At 40.6% G+C, this 22,364-nt stretch overlaps 2 pseudogenes; both read right to left on the reverse strand.

Moving 5' to 3' along the window:
* Nucleotides 1–332: 332 nt before the first annotated feature.
* Nucleotides 333–18,974, reverse strand: LOC110543132 (tubulin beta chain-like; annotated as a pseudogene).
* Nucleotides 18,975–19,683: 709 nt separating this feature from the next.
* Nucleotides 19,684–20,044, reverse strand: LOC110542040 (large ribosomal subunit protein eL42-like; annotated as a pseudogene).
* Between the last annotated feature and the right edge of the window lie 2,320 nt (nt 20,045–22,364).

Raw genomic sequence — 22,364 nt, forward strand, 5'->3', positions numbered from 1 at the left:
ATCTTAGAGAAGATGTTGGGAGAGTGTTAACTGGACAGTTAATGAAGAACGGTTACCAGGAAGAAATAAGAGGGCAAAGCACAGACGGCAGAAATCTAGTTTTGCCAGAGTGGAAAGAGAAAAGAGACATTCCACAAACAAATATTTATTGAGTGCCTACTATGAGCCAGACACCATTAAACATGCAATGAAAGAAAATAAACAAACAAACAACAACAACAACAACAAAAAACAGTACAGCGACTGAAAAGTGAAACTCTGAAGGAGGAAAATGAGCAGGGGTAGAAAGCAGAGGGAAATTAGCAGCCTGAGGTGACTCGGAACTCTCTGCCTTAGGCCTCTCCTTCTGCTTCCTCCCCCAAATCTTCTTCCGCCTCTGCAGTGGCACCCAGGTACTGTTGATACTCGGAACGAGGTAATTCATGTAGCTACTGGCTTTAGTGAAATCCATCTCGTCCATGTCCTCGCCCAAGTACCAGTGGAGGAAGGCTTTCCGGTGGAACATGGCTAGCAACTGCTCTGAAATGCTCTTGAGCATCTCCTGGATGGCACTGCTGTTTCCGGTGAAGGTGACTGCCATCTTGAGACCACGCAGAGGGGTGTCACAGACAGCCGTTGTTGGAGACCAACTCCACGAAGTAACTGCTCTTCTTGCTCTGCACACTGAGCACCCGCTCGTCCACCTCCTTCATGGACATCTGTCCACGGAAGACAGCTGCCAAGGTGAGGAATCGGCCTCGGCGTGGTTTACAGGTGGCCATAACGTTCTTGGCATTGAAGACCTGCTGGGTGAGTTCAGGCAGGGTGAGGGCCCGGTACTGCTGGCTTCCACTGCTGGTGAGAGCGGTAAAGCCAGGCGTGAACACGTGGAGACTCCAGAAGGGCACAATGCCGATGGCCAGCTTGCGGAGATCAGCGTTGAGCTGGCCTGGGAAGCGGGGCAGGTGGTGATGCCGCTCATGCTGGCCTACTCAAGTTGGTTCAGGTCCCTGTAGGTCTGTGTGGTGAGCTGTCATGTGGGTGCTGAGAATTGAATCTGAGACCTTTGGAAGAGTAGACAGTGCTCTTCACCACTGAGCCAACTCTCCAGCACCCACTTTCCTTTTATCTTACCCCCACCACTTTGCATTGTATGGATCTTTTTAAAATAGCAGCTTTGCATTCAGTCTGAAGCCCTTTGACTTTTGTGTGTTTACTCTCTTTTATCTTGTTTCATGTTCTGTTTCTATATTTCTTTACATTTCCATTGTTTTGAAATACAGGTCTTATTTGATTTTGCTTCCATCCTAATTTAGAGTCTCTCACACAGAGAGGTCATTGTACTTTGTTCCAGTATACCTCCTGCTCTCTAAGCTTTTGATCCCTAGAGCATCCCTTCACTTATATTTCTCTAATTGTTGAGAAGTAAAAACCATGTCTTTGATTACCTTCTTTGAGCTGATTGGTTTACTTTCAAGTTTATAATTTTTTACCCACCCAGTTTTTGTTAACACAAACTGGTTTTAAGTTGCAGGTCAATGTAAAAAATGAATAACTATAGCAATTATATTTTTTGACATTGCTTTGATAAACTGTTTTCCTCAAATTTAAGCTGTCTTTATTCATCACTCAGTTATGTGTGGCCAGTTTGGTCTCACACACAATTTACATTTATGTACGTGTGTATGTATGTATATAAGTATGCATGTCTGTGTGCATACACACAGGTCACATCTTACACTTGCAGAGGTTACCACTTGTGGAGGTCACCTTGCAGAAGTCAATTCTATCCTTCTACCAGGTGGATTTTGAGGATCAAGGGATTGAATTCAGGTCATAAGACTTGGTGTCAAGTGCCTTTAACCAGTAAACCATCTCAATGGTCCCTTGTCACAGCTTTTCCATACACACTTTTATGCAAATATAGAAGGAGCTCTTTTTGGAGGATTTTAACTAGAATAAGTTTGATTTGGATGTCATAATGTTTAATTAGTAAAGGGAGAAACATGAAGGCAAGTATGTATTTTAAAATACATTTAAAGTATATTTACCTAGCTACAGTGGTATGTAGCATAGTGATGGAGTTGTGTTCCATAAAATGCATTGTTATGTGACTCTGTAGTCATAGAAACATCAGATTTTAATCCAGCAACATGGAATACATACATGCCTTTTATCTCAGGAGACAGGCAAGCAGGTCTCTGAGTTCAAGGACAGCCTGGAATAGAGCAAGTTTCAAGTAAAGAAAAGCTTAGGTTCAGTCATCTTGGTATGACTGAACATGCCTTTAATTCCAGCACTCAGGAGAGAGAGGCATGCAGATCTCTGAGTTCTAGTCAGTTCTGTTCAGGCAGTTGAGAGTCAGTGAGTTGAGAGGCAGTGCAGTGGAGATGAGTTCATGACAGTTCATTTCATGGAATTCAGAGGCAGTTTTTACCAAGAGAGTTTTACAGAGAGAGAGGTTGGAGAGAGAACAAACTAAGTACAGGTGAAGACAGAATGATCAGGAGCCAGAGATTAGAAGATTAGATTATTAGAGTAAGTTTTATGACAAGCACAACCATTCAGTGAGAAATTGAGAAAAGCCAGATTGAATCAGTCAGCTGGGAGAGGGGTTTGAGCCAGATCAGCTGAGTAAGCCAGCCAGCCAGAGCTCAGAAAAAACTAGAAAGGGTGAGCTCATTCAACAGTAAGTCTCTGAGACTGAAAACATCCTAGGCCTAGGTTAGATTGTGTGGAGGCTAGAAGCTTCCAGGACTAGGCCTGGGTTAACATATGGAGGCAGTAAACCTCTGAGATGACAATTAAATCAAGCGAGTAAATGTTACTTTACAAAAAACCTAGGTGGTATAGCTTGCTGTGCACCCAGGCTCAGTAGTGTATACCAGTGTTTATGTGGAAAAATGTTGCCTGAAACATTCTCACAAGTTAATTTCCATGACTTATAATAGCTGAAACATTAAAGATAGATTAGCATTTGTCCAAAGAACAAAACCTAAATCTTTTTTGTTATTTTATAGAGTAATCGTCACAGTTTTAGGATGATTACTGTGATTTTGAGAACTCATGATTTCAGATATTACATTATTAAACAAATCTGCATTAGAGATTATATTTGAAGAAATCTTGTGAATTGAAGATGTCAAGATAGACAATCCATGTAATTAAAGGCCACATCATTGCTCACATACCAACAGTATAATATATGCTCAAAGAAGAAAATATTAACAGTTTTCTTGAAGTATATATTTCTTGAAATATATATATACATACACATATACATAAATGTATTGAATTAGTTGTATTTTTAAATGGGTTTTCATAGTGTTTCAAACTTGTGCATCAAAATTAATTGATGATCTAATAAAAATGGTTACTTAGTTGCAGTCACACCCAGAATTCTTTTTTAATTTATTTTTTTATTAATTACAATTTATTGATTTTGTATCCTAGCTGTGTCTCCTTCCCTTGTTTCCTTCCATGCCCCTCCCCCAGGGGAGGTCCTCCTCCCCTTCCCTCTGACCCTAGTCTATCAGGTCTCATCAGGACTGGCTTCATTGTCTTCCTCTGTGGCCTAATAGGGTCTGTTCCCTCCTTAGGAAGAGGTGATCAAAGAGCTAGCCACTGAGTTCATGTCAGAGACAGCCCCTATTCGCCTTACTAGGTGATCCACTTGGACACTGAACTACCACGGGCTACATCTGTGTAGGGATTTTGGGTTATATCCATTCATGATCCTTACACCCAGAATTCTTGAGCCAGCTGCATGTATCAGGATGTGACTATGCATTCAGTTAGTCTCTCTTTCATTTTAAAATACAGTATCTGATGTTGTCCAGGCTAGCATCCACTGTGTAGCTGAGGACAAACTGTAACTTAATCTCCAGCCTTCTTTCTTCCATCTTCCAATCCTGGAATTGCTATGTACAACCATTGTTAGGCTTGGACATGCATTTAAAAGCAGTGCCATTGGCCTGGGGGCATACTCTGTGTGGTGAAGCTGGTGATGGTGGTTACACACAGGTGTCTATGAAGGCATGGGCACTGTCAGCACAAAGATTTCTTTTAAAACAATTTTTTATACTTTTATTTTATTTTATTAATTACAGTTTATCCACTTTTTATCCTAGCTGTAGCACTCTCCCCCATCCCACCCTCCCTCTTCTTCTCCTGTGCCCCATCCCCAGTCTAATGCTAAGGGAGGTCTTCCTTCCCTTCCATCTGACCTTAGTCTATCAGGTCTTCTTTTTTTTCCTCTGTGGCCTGGCTTGGCTGCTCCCCCCTCAGGTTGAGGTGATCCAAGAGCCAGCCCATGAGTTCATGTCAGAGATGGTCCTTGGTCCTATTATTGGGGAACCCTCTTTGATACTGAGATGCCTTAGGCTACTTCAGTGTAGGGGTTCTAAGTTGTCTCCATGCATGGTCCTTGTTTGGAGCTTCTGTCTCAGAAAGTACCCATGTATCCAGATTTTTGGTTCTGTTGCTCAGTTTTTGGAGCTCCTGTTCCCTCCAGATCTTTCTATCTATCTCCCCCTTCTTTCTTAAGATTCCCTGCACTTTGCCAAGAGTTTGGGTATGCATCTCAGCATAAATGTTGATACCCTGCTGGGAGAAGTCTTTCAGAGGCCCTCTGTGATAGGCTCCTGCCCTGTTCCCTGTTTTCTCCATCTTCCAATGACTATCTCATTTTCTTTCCTGAATGAAGATTGAGCATCTTACCCAGGGTCCTCCTTCTTGCTTAGCTTCCTTAGGTGGACAGATTTTAGCACGATTATCTTATATTATATGTCTAATATCCACTTAAAAGTGAGTATATTCCGTGTGTGTCTTTCTGCTTCTGGGATACCTCACTCAGGATGATCTTTTCTTGATCCTACCATTTACCTGCAAATTTCATGATTTCTTTGTTTTTAATTGTTGAGTAGTATCCATTGTGTAAATGTACCACAATTTCTGTATCCATTACTCAACTGAGGGGCATCTGGGCTATTTCCAGCTTCTGGCTATTATAACTAAAGCTGCTATGAACATGGTTAGCAAATGTCCTTGTTGCATAATTGAGCATCTTTTGGATATATGCCTAGGAGTGGTACAGCTGGGTCTTGAGAAAGCACTATTCCTATTTGTCTGAGAAAGCATGAGATTGATTTCCAAAGTGGTTGTACAAGTTTACATTCATACCAGCAATGGAGGAGGGTTTCCCTTTCTCCACATACTCTCAAGCATGTGTTGTCAATTGAGTTTTTTTTTCCATAATTTTATTTTTCTCATTAGTTACATTTTGTTAATTCTGTATCCCAGCTATATCCCTCATTCCCTCCCCAATCCCACCCTCCCTCCCTCATCTCCTCCCTGCCCCTTTCCAAGTCCACTAATAGGGGAGGACCTCCTCCCCTTTCATATGACTCCCTTTTGTCAGGTATTTTCAAGACTGGCTGCAAAGTCCTCCTCTGTGGCCTAACAGTACTGCTCCTCCCTTGGGAGGTGGGGAGGTCAAAGAGCCAGTCATTGAGTTCCTGTTAGAAATAGTCCTTGTTCCCCTTACTATGGGAAACCTATTGATTACTGAGCTATCACGGGTCACTTCTGAGCAGAGGTTCTAGGTTTTATCCTCTCATGGACTTTGGTTGAGTGTCCATCTCAGAAAAGACCCTGTGCCCAGATACGTTTGGTCCTTGTGGAGCTCCTATCCTTTCCATATCAAACTCCCCTTCTTTCATATGATTCCCTGCACTCTGCCGAAGGTTTGGTTGTGAGTCTTAGTATCTATTTTGGAGCACTGATAGGTAGAGTCTTTCAGATGCTTTCTGCCGTAGACTCCTGTCATACATTCAATGCAGGCTGCCCACTTTCTCCATATCTCTTCAACATAGTACTTGAAGTCTTAGCCAGAGCAATAAGACAACTAAAGGAGATCAAGGGGATACAAATTGGAAAGGAAGAGGTCAAAGTGTCACTATTTGCAGATGATATGATAGTATACATGAGTGACCCCAAAAATTCAACCAGAGAACTCCTTCAGCTGATAAACACCTTCAGCAAAGTGGCAGGATACAAAATCAACTCAAAAAAATCAGAAGCCCTCCTGTATACCAAAGACAAAAGGGCCGAGAAAGAAATTAGGGAAACAACACCCTTCACAATAGCCAATAATAACATAAAGTACCTTGGGGTGACACTAACCAAGCAAGTCAATTGAGTTTTTGATCTTAGCTATTTTGATGGGTGTAAGGTGAAATCTCAGGGTTGTTTTGATTTGCATTTCCCTGATGACTAAGGATCTTGAGCATTTCCTTAAGTGTTTCTCTGCCATTCGATGTTCCTCTATTGAGAATTCTCTGTTTAATTCTCTATCCCATTTTTTAATTGGGTTACTTGATTTGTTGCTTTTTAACTTCTTAAGTTCTTTATATATTCTGGATATTAGCCATCTGTCAGAAATAGGGTTTCTGAAGATCCTTTCCCAATCTGTAGGCTGTCATTTTGTTCTGATGACAGTGACCTTTGCTTGCAGAAGCTTTTCAGTTTCATGAGATCTCATTTATTAACTGTTGGTCTTAGAGCCTGTGCTGTTGGTGCTCTGTTCAGGAAGTTGTCTCCTGTGTCAATGAATTCAAGGCTCTTCCCCACTTTTTTTTTTTCTAAGAGGTTTAGTGTATCCTTTCTATTTTGAGGTCTTTTATCCACTTGGATTTCAGTTTTGTGCAGGGTGTTAAGTATGGATCTATTTGCATTTTTCTACATGTAGACATCCTGTTAGTCCAGCACTATTTGTTGAAGATGCTATCTTTTTCTGTTGTATGGTTTTGTTAACATTGTCAAAAATCAGGTATCCATAAATGTTTAATTCCAGGTCTTCTGTTGGATTCCATTGATCCACGATTCTGTTTCTATACCAGTACTATGCAGTTTTTATAATTGTTGCTGTATAGTACAGCTTTCGATCAGGGATGGAGATACCTCCAGAAGATCTTTTATTGTAGAGGATTGTTTTAGCAATTCTGGGTTTCTTTTTATTCCATATGTGTTGAGAATTTTTTGTTCAAGGTCTGTAAAGAATTGTGTTGATAATTTGATGGGAATTGCATAGAATGTAGATTGCTTTTGGTAGGATGGCCATTTTATTTATTTTGATCCTGCCAAGCCATGAGCATGGGAAATCTTTCCATCTTTTGATATATTTTTCTATTTCTTTCTTCAGAGACTGAAAGTTTTTTTCATACCAGTCTTTGACTTGCTTGGACATAGTTGCACCAAGGTACTTTATGTCCTTTGTGGCTATCAAGAAGGGTGTTGTTTCCCAATTTCTTTCTCTGCCCTTTTGTCTTTTGTATACAGGTGGGCTACTGATTTAGATGAGTAAACTTTGTTTCCAGCCACTTTGCTGAAGGTGTTTATTAGCTGTAGGAGTTCCCTGGTAGAATTTTTGAGGTCACTCAGGTATACTATCATGTCATCTGCAAATAGTGATACTTTGACTTTTTCCTTTCTGAACTGAATCCCCTTGATCTCCTTTAATTTTCTTATTGCTCTAGAAGGACTTCAAATACTATGTTAAAAAGGTATGGACAGAGGTAGCGGTAGCTGCCTTGCCTTGTCCCTGATTTAAGTGGGATTGCTTTACGTTTCTCTCCCATTTAGTTTGCTGTTGGCTATAGGCTTGCTTCATGTTGTCTTTATAATATTTAGGTAAGTGCTTTGTATCCCTGATCCCTCCAGGACATTAAACATAAATGAATGTTGGATTTTATCAAATGTGTTTTCAGTATTGAAGGAGGTTATCATGTGGTCATTTTCTTTCAGTTTGTTTAGATGGTGGATTATGTTTATGGATTTCTGTATATTGAACCACCCCTGCATACTGGGATGAAACCTACTTGGTCATAGTGGATGATATCTTTGATGTGTTCTTGGATTTGGTTTGCAAATATTTTATTGAATATTTTCACATCAATGTTCATAAGAGACATTAGCCTGAAATTCTCTTTCTTTGTTGGGTCTTTGTTTTTTTTTTTTTTTTTTTTTTTTTTTTGGATGGGAGACTTTTGATGACTGCTTCTATTTCCTTAGGGGATATAGAACTATTCAATTATTTTACCTGCTCTTGATTCAGCTTTGGCAATTGGAATTGATTGAGAAAACTGTCCATTTCATTTAGATTTTCAAATTTTGTGGAACACAGGCTTTTGAAGTAAGATCTAATGATTTTTTGAATTTCTTCAGTGTCTGTGGTTATGTCCCCCTTTTAATTTCTGATTTTGTTGATTTGGATGATGTCTCTCTGCCTTTTAGTTGATTTGACTAAGGGTTTGTCTATCTTGTTGATTTTCTCAAAGAAGCAGTTCTTGGTTGCATTGAATCTTTAAATTGTTTTATTTGTTTCTAATTTATTGATTTCAGCCCTGAGTTTGATTATTTCCAGCCAACTATTCTTCTTGGGCATGTCTGCTTCTTTTTTTTTTCTAGGATCTTTAGTTGAGTCTTTAAGTTGCTTGTATGAGATGTTTCAGATTTCTTCTTGAAGGTACTTAGTGCTATGAATTTTCTTTTTAGCACTGCTTTCATTGTGTTCCATAAGTTTAGGTATTTTGTGCCTTCATTTTCATTGAATTCTAGGAACTCTTTGATTTCTTTCTTTATTTCTCCCCTGACACAGTTGTCATTGAGTAGCGAGTTGTTCAATTTCCATGTGTGTGTAGGCTTTTTGCTATTTCTGTTGTTGTTAAGATCCAGCTTTAGACCATGGTGGTCTGATAGCATAGAAGGGATTATTTTAATCTTCTTGTATCTGTTGAGGCTTGATTTGTGACCCACTATATGGTCTATTTGGAAAAGGTTCCCTGAGGTGCTGAGAAGAAGGTAAATTCTTTTGTGTTTGGGTGAATGGTTCTGTAGATGTCTTTTAGATCCATTTGATTCATGACCTCTGTCAGAGTCATTGCTTCTTTGCTTAAGTTCTGTTTTGTTGACCTGTCCTTTGCTGAGAGGGGAGTGTTGAAGTCTCCCACTATTAATGTGTGGGGAGTTATGTGTGGTTTCAGTTTTATTAATGTTTCTTTTACAAATATGGGTGCTCTTGTATTTGGCGCATAGATGTTCAGAGTTATGATGTCTTCATAGTGAAATTTTCCTTTGATGAGTATGAAATGAACTTCATCATCTCTTTTGATTAATTTTGGTTGAAAATCTATTTTATTAGATATTAGAATGGCTACTCTTGCTTGCTTCTTGGGTCCATTTGCTTGGAAAACCGTCTTCCAAGCCACTTACTCTCAGGTAATATCTATCTTTGTGACTTTGTGTATTTCTTGTATGCAACAGATTGTTGGATCTTGTTTGTGTATTCATTTTATTAGTCTTTGTCTTTTTATTGGAGAGTTGAGTTCATTGAAGTTAAGAGAGATTAATGACCAGTGGCTGTTAGATCCTTTGATATTGATGTTGGCTGTGTTAGTGTGTTTGTGTGCTTGGCTATTTTTAGTTTTTTTAGTTTTGTTGTAGTTAGATTATTTATTTCCTTTGTTTTCCTGGATGTAGTTAGCTTTCCTGGGTTGTATTTTTTCCTTCTAGTATCTTCTGTAATGCTGGATTTGTGGGTAGGAATTGTTTAATTATTATTATTATTATTATTATTTTGGAGTTGAATATCTTGTTTTCTCCATCTATGATGACTAAGAGTTTTGCTGGGTATAGTAGGCTGGGCTGACATTTGTGTTCTCTTGGGTCTGTATGATATCTGTCCAGGCTCTTCTGGCTTTCATAGTCTCTGTTGAAAAGTCAGGTGTGATTCTAATGGGTTTTCCATTATTTGTTACTTGGCTTTTTTCCCTTTGGAGATTTTAGTATTTCTTCTTTGTTTTTTGTATACTTACTGTTTTGATTATTATGTGGCAGGAGGATATTCTTATCTGGCCTAATTTATTAGGTGTTCTGTAGAACTCTTGTATTCTTATTGGTCTCTCCTTAAGTTGGGGAAATTTTCTTGTATGATTTTGTTGGAAATATTTTCTGGGTCTTGGTGGAGGGAATCTTCTTTTTCCTCTATTCCTATTATTCTTAGGTTTTTTTTCTTTTCATGTTGTCTTGGATTTCTTGGAATATCTGTGTCAGGAGGTTTTTAGATTTAACAGTTTCTCTGACAGATACATAAATTTCTTCCATTGTATCTTCCACACCTGAGATTCTTTCTTCCATCTCTTGTAGTCTATTGTCTATGCTTACCCCTGTAGTTCCTGTTTTCTTCCCTAAGTTCTTTCTCTCCATGATTTCCTCCATTTGTTTTTTCTTTAATTTTTCCAATTCTATCTTCAGATGTTTGGCCATTTTGTTGACTTCCTTCACCTATCTGTATTTTCCTGTTTTTCCTTCAATTCCTTCAGCTGGATATTTGAACATTCCTCTGTTTCTTTTATTTCTTTCAATGACTTTTTCTTTCAAGTACTTTCCCTCTAAAGGCCACAAACTCTTTGGCTGTATCTTCCTGTATTTCTTTATGGATGGCCATAATCTGTTTGACTTTATCTTCTTCTAATGCTTTACACATTTTATTTGCTTCCTCCATTAACCTCTTCATAAGCATAGATGTAAGGTCAACTTCTTTAATTTCAATTATGTTAAGGTGTCCAGGTCTACTTGCACCTGGATAACTGGGTTCCAGAGATGCCATATTACTCTGCTTTTTGTTGGTTGAGCTTTTATGCTGGCCTCTACCCATTGGGCTATCTTAGGTGTTGGGTGTTAGTTTCTGGTGCTTTCTGGAATCCTGGGGTGGGGAGGATTCACTTGGCAGGAAGATGATTTTTTTCTGGAGGAGGCCTCCTCAGCTTTTTGGGTATGGTCACTGAACAGCCTGTGTTTTTCAGGAATTGTCACAGTTCACCTCAGGCATATAGACCTGAGTGGTAATTATGGTCTTTGTTAGGCAAGGGAGCTCTCCTCACACCCAGAGAAGTCCTGGAGACAGCTGCCCTGCTTCTGGGTTTCTTGCTCTAAAATTTAGTGAGCTGCTGATGTTACCTGGGCCCCCATGGTTTGGACTGTTTAGTTAGGGATAACTGGTTTCCCCTTGGAGCAGTATCTGGGGGCTGATTTCGGGAATCCCAGGTTTCTGTAGGTCTAAGGTTGGAGCTCTGTGCCCAGTACCTAGTGGTAATTAGTGGCAAGTGAGCATAGCTCTTGTGCATGAAATAGGAGTATAGAGCTGGAGTCTGGGAGACCCAGAAACTTTTCCGGAGCTGGGTGTCCTTAGGTAGGGCCAGATGTTTTGCCCACACTGTGTGGTTTCCTCCCAACAGGAAGCCTCAATCTTTGGTGTTTTGAGTTCCACAGTTCCCTCTGGGCTGGTGCATAGAGCATGTATGCACAGGTGCAGACATGTGGTAGTTCCAAGCAGGCGACTAGGTGAGTGTAAGGACCCGGGAAGTTCCTGAGATCTTTTCCGCCATGTGTGGTAGGGAGTTAGCTGAGTGCTCTAACCTGGGACCTGCTGTTTCCTAGCTGTGGGGTTTTCCCCCAACAGGGAAACCCATTCTCTGGTGTGCTGGTGCGCACAGTTCTGTCTGTGATGGAGAGTCAGGTGCATGGCAGGTCTCTGGAGTCTCTGTGCCCGCTGGTCCCTGAGAACTTTTCCATTGAAAGACTGGGTGACCTAAGATCAGTGCTCTTTGTTTTCTTCCCTGTGAGATTTTTCTCATGACTGGGAATCCCAGTATCTGGTGTTTTGGTGTCCACAGTTCAGCCTGGGAAGGTGATCAGGACATGCAGTTGTATGGCTCAGGTCTGGCGACTGCATACCTGCCCAGTGAAACTCTTCCAAGTGTTAACTGGATGATCTGAGAGTGGACCAGATTTTTTCCCACATTGTGGGGTTTTCTCTCACCTAGGAAGCATAATTGCTGATGTTTTAGGGTCCAGAGTTTGGTCTCTTGGTCACTGTGCTGACACTGCTGTCCTGCTCCTCAGACATAGTGTCCTCCCAGTGCTGCCATCTTGGATATCTGAGGTTTTCTTTAAAAGAATTTTAATGTATTGTTTTTATTTTTAATTTTATGAGCATCAGTGTTTTGTCTGCATTGCATGCATGTCTGGGTAAAAAAGTCAGATCTTGGAGTTACAGGCAGTTGTCAGCTGCCATGTGGGTGCTGGGAATTGAACCTGGGTCCTCTGGAAGAACATTCAGTGCTCTTAATCACTGAGCCATCTGTGCAGACCCTTGAAAACAATTTTTATACCTTAACACTTCCTCAGGTAAATGTACTTGTTGGGCTTGTTTTTTGTTTGTTTGTTTGTTTGTTTGTTTTCATTGTACACTAAAATTTTACTGGCTTAAAGCAAAGTAAAACAAAACAAAACAAAACAAAAAAAATCTTTATTTTTTTAGAGTTCTTCAATATGGACACAGCTACATACTTGTGTAAACTCATCAGTGGCCACTAGTTTCACTAACTTGGTTTTTGGGTCATCTAGAGATTTGATTACATTTGGAGACACTGCGATGGTTGGGGCCCTTCAACAGTACTTCAGAATTCCCATGAGCTCAAATGCAGAAAAGTCCCATATCTTCCCAAGATCTGAAACTCTCACAGCATCATCTCTTCTGCATTCTGTGACTGAGGCTGGTCCCAGGGAAGTCTGACAAGTCCATGGGATGAAAGCATAGCTGTGCAGGTCCCGCAAGTCACGGCTCACTGGGGCTAGTGATAGACTGACACGGATACTGATAATGGGGAGGAAGTACAATCGAGTGAAACAGAAGTCCCACAGTTATATCCTAGTTGGAGATACTGAGAATATACAGGTACAGTTAAGAAAGAGTTCAGGCTATGGACTTTATTTAAGAGTCAAAGCACAGCTAAGAGAAGACTGCTGTAGGCACTATATTACTCAGGAAAGGTCAGGGGTGTTGGTGAATGTTGTGTGACACTGTTTCCTAGAAGATGTGAACAAGCATCTACTAACCTCAGATAGGGAACCAGTGACAGACCAAAGTAAGGATACTTCTACAGTCCAACTTGGTGAACCACTGAATTCTACTGGGGTTATCTACAGGAGCAGAAATGACTCAAAAACAACTTTAAAACCAGAAGTCTGGTGCGGCATGAGTGATGGGCCTGAAAGCTAGAAAGCCGGAACCTGGAGCTCATGGCACAACTTGCAGCCAGTTTGACAATCTGAGGAGGTTCTCTTCCAGAAAGTGTGGCCCAGATGCAAGAAAGCTTTAAGCTGTCAGTAAAGAGAAAGAAACGTACCATTTGTGCCCAGAGAGCGTATGAGGGCAGAATGGAACCATGGCTTTACGCATGCCTCAATCTCATGTATGCCATTCTTCCATGATGACTCATTCTTTTAGGATTTGACTTCTTATAGCTCTTTAATTCACTGGTAAAAGAATGATGCAGTCAAAGTTTTTTTTTTTTTTTTTCTCAGAATCTCATGTATTTCTAGGTAAGGATACTACCACTGAGTTAGATCATAGCCCTTTTAGTATGTCCTACTTTCTCCTTCAGTTACCTAGGCTGGCTACAACTCATTCTGTAGCCTTCAGCCTTGCAGGCCTTGAGCTTGTGACCTCCGTGCTTCAGCCTCTTGATTAGCTGGGATTACAGGCCTGTGCCATCAAACCTGAATATAAGGTGCTTAGTTAGAAAAATGTGTCTTAGAGAAAAGTCATCAGTGTCCTGACCTGGTGCTGGACCCTGTACACTGTAATATCGACCTTCCAGTCAACATGTGCCCACTGGCGCAGTAGTGGCATAACTACTGTCATGGGGGTAACCAGCAACTTCCTGATTGGAGTTGGGGTTGGGGACCTCTCCACAAAAGAATTCATGCCTGGCACTCTAAGCCAGGTCAAAAGTCCATGACCAGGATGTCATAAATTCTATAGGAAAACCTACTACAGTTTGGTTTTGTTAAGTTGGCATGGTAAACAACATTCTAAATATTTATTTTCATACCTATTTATTAATGCTGTTTTCAGCCTTTATCCAAAGCCTCTTTCAGCAGTTGGGTAGTGTTGGAGCAAGAGACACATAACTGGTAAAATGAAAGTAAGTGATTGTGGGTGCTCAGACTTTCATAGAACATCTGTATGACGTCCCTCTCACAGGGCTTAGATACAGAAAGAATGTGAGAGCTTGAGGGTGGGAGGAGAGCTATGAAGCCATTTCTTTAGGAAATGGCCTGACACTGCACACCTGAAGCTGTGGAATTTTGATTAGGTGTTTTTTGTTTGTTTGTTTGTTTGTTTTACTTTCATGATCAATTAAATTTTTTTGAGACAGGGTTTCTCTGCCCTGGCTGTCCTAGACTTGATTTGTAGACTAGGCTGTCCTCGAAATCACAGAGATCCATTTGCCTCTGCCTCCCTAGTGTTGGGATTAAAGGCATGTGCCACCACTCCTGGCTGATCAATTACATTTTTTAATTTTTTTATTAATTACACTCTATTCACTTTGCATCTACCCTATAAACCTCTCCTTCCTCCCCTCGCTCCCCCACCCTCCTTCCCCCTTCTTCACACATGCCCTTCCCCAAGTCCACTGATGGGGGAGGTCCTCCTCTCCTTCCTTCTGATCTCAGTCTATTAGATCTCATCAGGGGTGGCTGCATTGTCATCTTCTGTGGCCTGGTAAGGCTGTTCCCCCCTCACGGGGAGGTGGTCAAAGAGCAGGTCAATCAGATTATGTCAGAGGCAGTCCCTCTTCCCATTACTATGTAACCCACTTGGACACTAAACTGCCATGAGCTACATCTATGCAGGGGTTTTAGGTTATCTCCATGTGTGGTACTTGGTTGGAATATGAGTCTCTGGGAAGACCTTATGTTCAAATTTTCTGTTTCTGTTGCTCTCCTTGTGGAGTTCCTGTCCTCTCCAAATCTTACTATTTCCCACTTCTTTCATAAGATTCCATGCACGCTGCCCAACAGTTGGCCATAAGTCTCAGCGTCTACTTTGATAGTCTGCAGGGCAGAGTCTTTTAGAGGCCCTCTGTGGCAGGCTCCTAGCTTGTTTCCTGTATTCTTCTTCTGATATCCTTCCTCTTTGCCTTTCAGGATGGAGATTGAGCATTTTAGTCAGGGTCCTCTCTCTTGATTAGTTTCTTTAGATTTACAGATTTTAGTAGGTTTATCCTATATTACATGTCTATATGAGTGAGTATATATCGTGTGTCTTTCTCCTTTTGGGACAGCTCACTCAGGATGATCCTTTTCAGGTCCCACCATTTACCTGCAAATTTCATGATTTCCTTATTTTTTGTTGCTGAGTAATATTCCATTTCTGCAGATGTTATGTTTTTGGTTTTCTTTATAGATGAATATATTCCATTTCATATACGTACCAAATTTTCATTATTCATTCACCTACTGATGTTCATCTAGTTTGATTCCATTTCCTTGCTCTAGTGAATGGAGCATCAATAAACTTGCATGTGCAAATATCTCTATGGTGGGGTATGGAGTTCTCTGGGTTTGTGTTCAGAAGTAGAGTTGCAGGGTCATTTGAAAAAAATATATTTTTTACTTTTTGATGAATCCATAATGGCTGGATTAATTAATTTTCACTCCTACCAGCAGTGAATAAGGTTTTTGCGCTCCATACATTCTTTCCAGGATTTGTTGTCAGATGTCTTTATGATAGTCATTCTGTCTGGAGTAAAGTGGGGTAGTTTTAATTTGCAATTACCTAATGATTAGGGATGTTGAGCACATTTAAAAAATAGTATTGGCCATTTGTGTTTCTTCTTTTGAAAATCATCTGCTCAATTAATTAGCCAACATGTTGTTGTGATTTTTATTTCCTTTTCAATGAACTTCTGAGTATTTAAAATTTTTAAATTCTGAATTATCTGAAATGTAGTTGGCAAATATTTTCTCCCATTCTGTGGACTATCTGTGTGTTCTCCTGATATTTCATCCTGCTGTGCAGAAACTTGAATTTCATGTCGTTCCATCTGTTGATCATTGGGGCCGGTTCCTGTGCTACTGAAATTCTATCCAAAATGCTTTTGCTGACCCCAGTGTCTTGATGTCTATGTTACATGCTTTTGTCTAGGAGTTACAGCATATTTTGAATTAAGAGCTTTGATGTAGTTTGAATTTATTTTTTGTACGATGTAGAAAATATGAATCTAATTTTATTTTTCAGCAGGTAGATATCAAGTTTAACCAGTACCATTTGCTGAAAAGGCTATCTTTCTTCCCCTGCAATTTGGCAAAAAAAAAAAAAAAAAAATAGCTTTAGTTAGGTTTCTATTGTTGTGATAAAACACCATGGCAAAAAGCAACTTGGGTAGGAAAGGGCTTATTTCAACTTATAGTTTTCCATCAAGTCCATTACTGCAGGAATTTAGAGCAGGAACTCATACAGAGCAGGAACCTGGAGGCAGAAGCTGAAGCAGAGACTATAGAGGAATGCTGCTTACTGGCTTGCTTCCCAAGACTTGCTCAGCCTGCTTTCTTTTTTTGTTGTTTAAATTCTTTATTTATTACAATTTATTCACTTTGTATTTCAGCTGTAGCCCCCTCCCTAGTCCCCTCCCAATCCTGCCTTCCTTCCTTCTTCTCCTTCCATGCCTTTCCCCCAGTCACTGAGAGGGGAGGTCTCTTCCCCTTTCCATCTGACCCTAGCCTATCAGGTCTCATCAAGACTGTCTGCATTGTCTTCCTCTGTGGCCTAGTAAGGCTGCCCCCTTCTTAGGGGGAAGTGATCAAAGAGCCAGCCACTGAGTTCACGTCAGAGACATTCCTTTTTCCCATTACCAGTGAACTCACTTCACACTGAGCTGCTGTGGGCTATATCTGTGCAGGGCTTCTAGGTTATATTCATGCATGGTCCTTGGTTCTCATATCAGTCTCAGAAAAGACCCCTGGGCCCATGTTTTTTGGTTGCTCTTTGTGGCGTTCTAGTCCTCTCCAGGTCTTTCTATCTCCCCCTTCTTTCATAAGATTCCCTGCACTCTGCCCAAAGTTTGTTTGTGAGTCTCAGCCTCTGCTTTATTACCCTGCTGGGTAGAGTCTTTCAGAGGCCCTCTGTGCTAAGGAGGATCCTGGGAAAGATGCTCAATCCTCATTCAGAAAGGCAAGCAGGATAGACCTCAGAAGATGGAGAAAACACAGAACAGGACAGGAGCATATCAGCAAGTTTTCTTACAGAACCGCTAGCCCAGGGTCGGTACTGCCCATAGTGAATTGTCCCTACCACATCAACCATGAATCAAGAAGGCTTGCTCGGAGGCCAGTTTGGTGTGGATGCGTTCTCAGTTGAAGTTCTCTCTTACTAAATGACTCTTATTGAACTAGTCAGCACAATGGCTATAGCTCTGCTGGTTTATTTCCTGGTTCTCTCTTCTGCTCCATGTGCCTAGTTGTCTGTTATATGCTGGTACCAGATTGTTTTTGTCACTATATCCCCATAATTTAACTTAAATTTGGGTATTGTGATACACCCACCCATGTTATTACTCTCTAGCATTGCTTCGGTTCTTCATGGTCTTTCCTGATTCCAGGACTAGAAGAGGATGCTGTAAATTAAACAAAATAAGGGTCATTTACCTGAGTCTGATGGAAAAGAACACTACTTTTGAATAGGGTGAGAGGAGCTGTAATTATATTATGTGTTAATTTGCATCTCATCTTCCAGGCAGTTCATACAGAATAGGAAAAAAAAAAAAAAACAATTTGGTAATCACATATTTCAGGAAAATAACCCATATGTGGCAGTCAAATGTAATCACAGCATGATGGCACATGCACTCACCGGCACAGTCTCTGCTTCAGTTATTGTAAGTTTTGCATGTTCTCATGCAAGGTGTACACAAGATTTTAGAGACAGGATTCTCCCAGATTGAAGGACTAATCCAACCTCTTTATTAAAATCCGATTATGGAACTAAAATGAGCTGTCTCCAGTAGGGCTTGATTTTCCTTTATGAGAGACTGACTCTAAAGTTTTGGGGTACAGTGATCTTGTATGCTAGTAAGTAACTCAGGGACTCTTAAGACCAAAGGATTTGTTATAGGGTGCTCAGCTGGACAGGCTAGAAGTATATCATTTAGTCAAAATGATCTGAATGCAGGAAGTGATTTGCAGTTTCCTGCTGGGTAAGCTTGGGCAGGCTTCTTTTTTCCCTCCCTCTCCCAGCCCTCTCTCCACTGAACATAGTGCTAGGAAAGAACTGGGTGTCATGCATTCTGGACAAGCACTGTATCATTGAACTACACCCAAGGGACATATTTCTTAACGTCCCTGCGCTTCAGTCTCCTCATTTGGAACATGGCTAACACTTCAACCTACTTTTATGCCCTGCTCCTTGGCTTGTTCTGAACTGACCTCTCAGTTGCTGATCCTCAGGGAATTCTTTTAGTGAAGTGAGCAGGAACTTAGGAGTGACCTTGGTTCCCTCTCAGTCTCCCACATTGCTTCATCCCACGGTGCTACTCTTGGACCTTTTGCCACTCTTCCTTAGTCATTTCCTGATATTTCCTCACAATCTCCTAGTAGCTTCCTTCTGACCCAAGAGAGAAGTTTATGCAGAAATCCCCAAATCGCTTCATTTTATACATCGGAAGCACCCACACTTGGATTTCCAGTACTTTCTCAAATTAGCCCCAATCCATAAGTGCACTCTCATCTGTGTCACTTACCTGAGCCTTTCCCTCAGAGAATCTATGTTCATTGTTTCAGAATGCTGTGTTTACTTGGTGAAAATGACACCAAATACCTTAATATCCTCTCTTCCCTCAAATTCACCTAGAAAGGCTCCCTCTGAGCACAATGTAGCCTAATGGAGATTTTCAGAACAAAGCTGACCTTGAGGACCCTGTGGGGTAATGAGAAAAAGTGGTCAGTGGAGCCTTTGCTCCAGCTGTCTGCCTGACCAATAGCAGTCCTTGCTGAATGCGCTTCACTGCTGAGTACGGTGGCCGCGCTGCTGAAGCCCCTTCATATTTTCCCTGCTGGCTGAACAGAGGCTTATGTTTAGCTTGTGGTCCCATAGTCACACTGAAGACGCCCTTGAAGTCGATTATTATTCTTCATATTTTTTTTTCAATTTGAAGCAAACCCAGTGATTTCATTATGACTTGAGTTAAAAAAAAAAAAGTCAGTAAAAAAAAAAAAATTAAGTCCTGGCTTAGGTAAGTTTTCTAAACTTTTAAAGTGTTATTTGTTTTTTTCACCCTCTATTTTAATTAACAATAAAAACCTTAGAACAAAAGCCTGCATACCAGCTCTGGGGACCAGTGGTTAAGTCCTAACCGGAAGTTGGGCCCTCAGTGTTTTCTGTGTGTTTGCTGTTTTAACACTGTTTGTGATAAGTAACGGTTTTTCACAACTCTTGTCCTTCTCTCAGACACAAATTCCAGGAGAGAAGGCAGCATGCATATTTTGTTCTTTGTGGGATTCCATAGCCCAGGAGAATCTCCTTCTTTCCTTCCTTTCTCCTTTAAGTTTTTCTTTTTAAAAATGTGGTGGGAACAATTAAACTCAGCACATATCTTTCCCCCCACGGGGAAGAAGGTAAAATTTGTTATTTTTCCACAATCTCAGTCTTACCTAATCTCTGCCTAACTTCTCCTTGAGAGAGGGTCTCATGTCCCTTAAGTTGGCTATGAACTTTCTTTTCTTTGTTTTTTTTTTTTTTTTTTTTTTGGAGGTGAATAAAAGTTCATGATTTTATTTTATTGTCTTCATAACAAAATCACCTTAGAACTGGCTCACTTGGCCCTTTATCTTCTTATCACCACCCAGTTAAACATGCTTGCATCTCTTAACAGCCAGGGTTCAAGATCTTAGACCTACAGTTGGGCTCAACATGCTCAAGTCTCAGCGCAGTCTTCTTTGTAGTGTTAGCCTTTTTACAGCAAATAGGCTTACTCTGCCCACCATAGACGCTCTGTTTCCTGTCATAAAGCAGCTTCCCCTGCACATACAAAGAACCCTTGTTCTTCTTGTACTGCGTCACTTTGTGGGGCTGGTGCTTGCCACATTTCTTGCAGAATGTCTGGCCAGTCTTAGGAACATTCACCACCTTCACAGGAGCATTATTGGCATTGAAAGTGGCCATGAACTTTCAGTGTAGGAAGGATGATTTTTAACTTCTGGTTTTCCAGGTCATCTCCAAAGTGTTGGGGTTATACGCATGCACCTCTAGTGGGCAGTTTAATACTACAGGTTGTGCTTGTGTCATTTTGTGAGCTAAGACAAGAGACATTTCAAATGGGGGTGGTGGTGATAAAGTTAGTTTGCTTAAAGTTAAGACATTATATATATATATATATTTATTTTTCAGTATTTTGTCAATTTTTTTATTAATTACATTTTATTTACTTTGTATCCCCCCTCTAGTTCCCTCCCTTCTTCCCTCCCAATCCCTCCTTTCCTCCTTCTCCACGAATGCCCCTCCCCAATTCCACTGGTAGGGGAGGGTTTCTTTTCCTTCCTTCTGATCCTAGTCTGTTAGGTCTCATCAGGAGTGGCTGCATTGTCTTCCTCTGTGGCCTGGTAAGGCTGCTCCCCCCTCAGGGGGGAGGTGATCAAAGAGCAGGCCAATCAGTTCATGTCAGAAGCAGTTCCTGTTCCCATTACTATGGAACCCACTTGGACAGTGAACTGCCATGGACTACATCTGTGCAGGGGTTCTAGGTTATCGCCATTCATGCTACTTGGAGTATCAGTCTCAGGGAACACTCCTGTTCTCAGATATTTTGGTTCTGTTGCTCTTGTGGGGCTTCTGTTCTCTCCAGATCTTACTATTTCTCACTTCTTTCATAAGATTCCCTCCAACCTGCCCAAAGGTTGGACATAAGTCTCAGCATCTGCTTTGATAGTCTGCAGGGCAGAGCCTTTCAGAGGCCCTCTGTGTCAGGCTCCTAACTTGTTTCCTATTTTCTCTTTCTTCTGATGTCCATCCTCTTTGCCTTTTTGGATGGGTATTGGGCATCTTAGCCAGAGTTCTTTCTCTTGATTAGTTTCTTTAGATATACAGATTTTAGTAGGTTTATCTGATATTATATATCTATATGAGTGAGTATGTACTATGTGTGTCTTTCTCCTTCTGGGATAGCTCACTCAGGATCATCTTTTCAAGTTCCACCATTTAACTGCAAATTTCATGATTTCCTTTTTTTTTATTTATGAGTAGTATTTCATTGTGTAGATGTACCATATTTTCTGTATCCATTCCTCAGTTGAGGGGCATCTTGGTTGTTTCCAGGTTCTGGCTATTATGAATAAAGCTACTACAAACATGGTTGAGCAAATGTCCTTATTGTCTACTTAAGCCTCTTTTGGGTATATGCCTAGAAGTGGTATGGCTAGATATTGAAGAAGCACTATTTCTAATTGTCTGAGAAAGCACCAAATTGATTTACAGAGTGTTGTACAAATGTACAAGCAGTGGAGGAGGGTTCCCCTTTCTCCACAACCTCTCCAACATGTGCTGTCACCTGAGTTTTTTATCTTAGCCATTCTGATGGGTGTATTGTGAAATCTCAGGGTCCTTTTGTTTTGCATTTCCTGATGGCTAACGATGTTGAGCATTTCTTTAAGTGTTTCTCTGCCATTAGTTATCCTTCTATCAAGAATTCCCTGTTTAGCTCTGTTCCCCATTTTTTAATTGGATTACTTGGTTAGCTGCTTTTCAGCTTCTTTAGTTCTTTATATATACTGGATATTAGCCCTCTGTCAGATATAGGGTTAGTGAAGGTCCTTTCCCAATCTGTAGGCAGTCATGTTTTGATGGCATTGTCCTTTTCTTTACAGAAGCTTTTCAGTTTCATGAGCTCCCGTTTATTAATTGTTGCTCTTAGAGCCTGTGCTGTTGGTGTTCTGTTCAGGAAGTAGTCTCCTGTGCCAATGAGTTCCAGACTCTTTCCCACTCTTTTTTCTAACAGGTTTAGTGTGTGTGTTTTTATACTGAGGTCTTTGATCCACTTGTACTTTAGTTTTGTGCAGGGTGATAAATATGGATCTATTTGCATTTTCTACATATAGACATCCATTTAGACCAGCACCACTTGTTGAAGATGCTATCTTTTTTCAATTGTATGGTTTTAGCATCTTTGTCAAAAATCAGGTGTCCTTAAGTGTGTTTATTTAGTTCAGGGTCTTCTACTTGATTCCATTGATCCGCCCGTCAGTTTTTATGCCAGTACCACACAGTTTTTAGTATTGGTGCTTTATAGTACAGCTTGAGATCAGGAATGGAGATACCTCCAGAAAATCTTTTATTGTAGAGGATTGTTTTAGCAATTCTGGGTTTCTTGTTATTCCATATGAAGTTGAGAATTTTCTTTTCAGGTCTGTAAAGAATTGTGTTGATAATTTGATGGGAATTGCATAGAATGTCAATTGCTTTTGGTAGGATGGCCATTTTTAATATGTTA

The sequence above is a fragment of the Meriones unguiculatus genome, chromosome 7, assembly GCF_030254825.1.
Source record: "Meriones unguiculatus strain TT.TT164.6M chromosome 7, Bangor_MerUng_6.1, whole genome shotgun sequence".
Lineage (NCBI taxonomy): Eukaryota > Metazoa > Chordata > Mammalia > Rodentia > Muridae > Meriones > Meriones unguiculatus.